This window comes from Convolutriloba macropyga, chromosome 4, assembly GCF_964194025.1.
Source record: "Convolutriloba macropyga chromosome 4, txConMacr16.3, whole genome shotgun sequence".
Classification (NCBI taxonomy): Eukaryota; Metazoa; Xenacoelomorpha; order Acoela; family Convolutidae; genus Convolutriloba; species Convolutriloba macropyga.
The window spans coordinates 52448669-52454475 of NC_134471.1; positions in this window are offsets into that span (position 1 = coordinate 52448669).

Here is a 5807-nt window from a genome sequence, read left to right on the forward strand (position 1 = left end):
CAAAATCTCTATGCTCGACTTGAAACGTAACAAAACTATACATTGCAGAGTACAAAACGTAAGATTTAGCATGGCCAATTTAAGCATTTAAAGAAAACATTCACCATTATTTTTGTTGTCTTTTTCTCTTTGTCTCTCGCTGGATGGCTCATAATTGTACGTTAATTGTTCATGTTAAAAGAAAATGATCATTCGTAATCGTCTATCAATCTTACAGAAAAAAAGAGAAATTGGACTGCACGCGTGATGCGTCATTGTCATTATGAAACACATTCATTCAAAAGTTTGTCTTTAAAATGGTTGATATGATTGGTGGTTACTGCACTTGCCCCAAGAAAAAAATATTTTAAACCACTTAAAAATAATATTTTTCAGCAAATAAAAATCGCTTCATCAATAACCCCTTCTTTCGTACAAATTAGACTATCTCCCTTTCTCAATTGTCATCACACATATTCATCTATTTTTGCTCACGTTAAACGATCCAGCCATTTTTCTGAAGCCGATGGCGTACCAGTGTACACGGCCGTGCGTCTCATGCATTGTTGGGTATGACCCGGAAAAGTTGGTCAGTTAATGTAAAAAGAAGTTCGCCTATGGCATAGTGCAGTTAAGATTTATCCTAAATACTCTTGAGTGTTCGGGTCAAGTCACAAGATGGGTTAAAATTTATGTTCTAACTTTCTTAGAGATGAAAGGGTTAAAAACACCATGTTCCTACCCAGTGCTTGAAAATTGAGGGAAATGTTTATTCCAATTTTCGTGTCTTCGGGTGATATACAAGCGTTGTTCAGGGTAAAAAAACTTGACGTGCGTTGTTACCTAATAACTCGAGAATATTTGCTAAGCTGGGTTGCTTTAGTTTTCAGCGCTTGGTTATGTTTGTGCTCTGGGTCGCTATTTTTTTTTATTCAACAATCCGAAAATCAAGATACACGAAATAAGGTTGAATAAATTTATTTTCGAAAAAATATTGAGCTCATCGATTACGGTAAATATGATTTTACTTAATCCACTTTTATCTACTTTAGACTTTCCTTCCGTTCACTGCGAAAGTGCACACCTCACCACATTAACAGAAATCGGCACTATATTCTACTTTAAATTCAAATTTTTTTTTACAAAAACTACTTTAATTATTAGAGATTTACCCTAACTGAAATTAACTTCATCTTAATTTTGTTCCTATTTGACCTTAAGTCTTACTTTTAAGGTAAAATATGATGACTTGACCTAACAGGTAAAGTAAAATGGCAAAAAGTTCAGATATAATTAACGTGAGTTAAAGTAGTTCAGCTAACAGTTAAGGTAGAACTTAATTGTAACTTTGAGTTAAATTCAATTACAATCAAATTTCTATATTCGTTCTACTGATAAGAATTCAATTGTTACGGTGAAATGAAATTCGTTTTTTACCTGGTACTTTGTCATTAATCAATTTCATATCGTCACAACTTAATGCAACAGTTGGAAATTTTTCCAAAAAGAAAAGAAGCAACTGTTTGGCCAGCAGAAACATGAAATTATAAAGATTACCAAGAGAATATTCAAACTAAAATACTGAAACCACAAAAATTGTTTTTCTCCTCAATTTGTTTAACGAAAGTAATCTTACTGTTCTCATGAATAAGCTGCTATTATCCCTAAAACAGTAGATATTTTTTATGGAGTAATTTTTTAATTCAATTTCGACATCTTTATTTTTTTACTTTGAATAATAATTTAATGTTTTAGCTAAAATTTTGTCATGTGTTAGAAATCTGCTATGAAACTGCTATAAAATGAAATAGATGGAACCTCGACAGGCGCTAGATGCTTGGCTATCATTGATGTAGTTTAAAAAGTAGGTTTTTAACTACATTTGATCATCATTCCACTCAAAATCATATTTGCCACGTTTTTTGTAGTTCCCAAATTTGTGACATTTTGTTTTCATATTATGTTGTATTATAAACCCTGAAAATTTGACTCCATGCTAAGTTTTTGCGCTGCCAGGCTTCATCTGAAAAAATTTTCAGTCGGAGATGCCTGCTGATTAGATCTAACGCTGCACGTTCCGTCCTTTCATTTCTGTCAGTTATTAATTCCGCGGTTGTAATCAACAATTGTGCCACGAATCTCCTCCATAATTACAATGGATTTGCCGAAATAACTTGGATTGTACTTTTTAATTTTTTTTGCGAAAAGTGAAGCCAATTTTGGCGCACCTTGATCTGATTGCTGTAATTCTATACATTATTATCAGAGCATCCTTTGAGCTGGAATAGCTCTGAGTGGCTTAAAAAGCTCCTCAAATCTTGTAACGTCTAATGAGAAATTCGCAATTGTATTCAAAAGTGCATACAAAGAGTACTTCGTTAAGCTATAATTAACATTTATGCAAATGATTAGAGAAAAATTTGAGTACAGGTTTAACCCCAATTTTAGAACTAACAATTACAAAATTCACGTAAGAGTTACTCACATCTGAATTGAACCTGAATTCCCTGGACTTCATAGGTCTAGCGATTGCTAGAACGTTATGATGAAAATGCAGCATGTGTGAAAGAAAAACTGGAGTGGTTTTGGGTACTTTTTCACAAAAACAACATTCTTTAAAAAATATTTCAAACCAGTAGTACAAAATGGTTCCTTTACAAATGTCAAAACCAATAGATCTGCAGTGCGAAAATAAGATTCAATATCTAAACGGTTCTTAGGGTTATTTTTTTCGTGAAAAACAAAAAGTTTTTTCATTATTCGGGAATTTTGAGAAGATTTTACCGCGTATGCATGAACTTCATTTAATACCAAAGTTTTAAGTTAAAATGAGAAGAGTTGAACGAAACGAGAAGAAGTATTCCATAGCGCCCAGAGAGTATTTCTTTGCCTCAAGTATTTTTCGTACCGTACGATTTTATTGTACGAAATATTTCATATCAAGGAAATTTTCTAGAATAGAACACGAATTGAAAACGAAGTTAATAGATCTGCAGTGCGAAAATAACTTTTTCCCAAGTGGTTTTTCTTGATAATTTTGAAAAACAGAGTATTAAAGGTGCAAAACACTCTTTCGAAGATTCAATTCAACGTGTGTAAGTATAAAGCAACGTATAAGCCACATCCATCCAGTAACGTATCATAACATCAAGTGAGAACTTAGACGGCAAGGTTTTTTCGATGCTCTTTTACTGGTTTTTTGTCTGATGTTATTGACGTAAAATCAGTTCGCATTCAATCGGCAATTGTCTAGAAAACCTAAAAAATATTAAGCCGAAAACCAGCTTAATCGATACATATAGTGGTTATATTTACTTAAAATTAGGTTAAATGCACTTTTTCGGAACTTTCTACGTATATTAGAACGTTTTATACGCATTTAAATTCGTACTTGAATACTCGATTCTGATTGGCTAATATTTACTACGTAACATCCTCCGGCCCGGAAGAAGATGTTGGGAAAACTGGTACAAGTTTTACAAGCGGGCGGACAAGTGAACCGGTCGACGTACGTATAACGGCGGAGCGCGCGACGCTATCGGAGCCGTAACGGAGTTCCACAATCCGAGCGGTTGGGTAGTAACCCCTAGGGTTGGTTTCTTCAACTATCCAAACCAAGTCACCGGTCTTAAGGTGTTGCTCGGCAGGCGTCTGCCACTTAGAGCGTCGGTTCAGCGTCGGTACGTACTCTCTGATCCAACGGGACCAGATCGCATTAGCGTACGACTGCGCACGGGCGTAGCGTTTACGATGGTCGAACTCATTGTTGCCGACAACAGACGGAATACCGGTAGAGTGTTCTCCTAAAAGAAAGTGGTTGGGCGTTAAAGCGTTCAAATCGCACGGATCGGCGCTTACGGGTGTTAAAGGACGCGAATTGAGAGCATTCTCCACGAGACAAAAGGTAGTATGCAGTACCTCATCCGTGAGGCGACGCGTGCCAAGAATAGTATACAACACGCGCTTGAAGCTGCGTACCAACCTCTCCCAGATACCACCTTGATGTGGTGCGCTGGGTGGATTGAATCTCCACTTAATACCTTTGTGAGCGAGCTCAGCTGCAATGTTGACAACGTTCCACTTTTCAATACTTTCTCGGAGTTCTTTCTCCGCTCCAATAAAGTTAGTGCCATTGTCAGACCAAATCATGGCAGGTGTACCCCTACGTGACACAAACCGCTCAACTCCCATAACACAAGAACTGGTGTCCATGGATGTAACTATCTCGACATGGACGGCGCGAGTAGTGAGACAGGTGAAGAGGAAGCCCCACCTTTTCTCAGTAGTACGGCGGACAGTAACATAGAATGGCCCAAAGTAGTCAACGCCAGTGTTCGTGAAGGGAGGAGACTGGTAAGCAAGTCTCTCCTTAGGTAAATCAGACATGATTGGTTGCATAGTTACAGCTTGGAATTCTCGGCATCTCCGGCAGTGTGCTTTGATGGAACGCAAGGATGATCTTAGTTTCAGTACTGTGTAGTGTTCCTGCACAATTGATCTTAGGTATTCAACGCCTTGATGATAATGCTTTACGTGCGTGTGTTCAAGGAACAGTTTCACAAACGGATGACGTGCATCTAAGATGATTGGGTACTTTACGTTAAACCCAACTTCAATTAACCGCTTGATGCGGCCCGAGGAACGGATTAGCCCATTTGGACTAATAAACGGTGAATGTGGGGCAATTCGGCTACTCCGTTTAACAGATTTATTGTCAAGAAGATCTTTTCTTTCGGTTGCAAAAGATTCTCCTTGCACCAAGTACTGTAGATGACGCTCGGCTTCGTCAAGCTCAGTAGGGTCAGTAATGCTACCATCGGGGTTACGGTAGCCGGCATGTTTCGGCAAAAGCCGGAGAACGTATGCGGCAATGCGCAAGTACTTTTGATAAGAACTAAACTTATCAAATGGGAATAACGACGGAACGGGAATTGTCTGTTTTTTAACAGATGTAGCGAGAGAGACAGTGTCTTCTATGATGACTGCTTGGTTGACGCCGAGTTTGATGTTATTAATGACGTCTTTGTTCGGTACGAAAGGGAAACTTGAGTTGGATAAGAAATGTGGACCATTGACCCAACTGCTTAGTTGCAAAACCTCAGCGGACATTCCACGCGTGCCAGCGTCAGCTGGATTATCCTTAGTTGCGACGTGGTTCCATTGGTCAACGCTGGTATACTCCAAAATTTCACAAACGCGGTTTGCAACAAAGATTGGTTGCTTTTCATTAGAGTTAATCCATTGGAGAACGGTCGTGCTATCTGTCCACATGAATACTTGGTTAACAGTTACGGTAAGCGCTTGTGTAATTTCCCTTTTCAGTCGAGCGGCAAGTAGAGCTGCTTGTAATTCGAGTTTTGGGACAGTCATTACTTTCATTGGCGCCACGCGCGCTTTCCCCAAAACAAACGCAAGCTCTGTTTTTTCTTCGCCCGTAGGTGTTTTTACACTGGCTCGCAAGAATGCGACCGCACTGAAAATATCCTGCGAACTGTCACCGAACATATGCAACTCTATTTTATCAAAGGGTCCACTAAAGTAACTTCGGGGAATTTTGATGTTTTCAAGCTTTGGTAAGTCCGCACTCCAGACCAAAAATCTTTGAACCATGTCCTGTGGGAGCTCCTCATCCCATTGTTGTCCTGTGACACGCCAGATGTCTTTTAAGAGCAATCGCGCACCGACGGTAAACGGTGCGACAAGACCAATGGGGTCAAAGACTTTCGAGACAAGACTTAGGACCAAGCGTTGCGTGAGGGACTTGTTGATAGCGCAGCTTGTACCCCGACTCACAACTAAAGTGTCATTAGTGTGATCCCACTTTAACC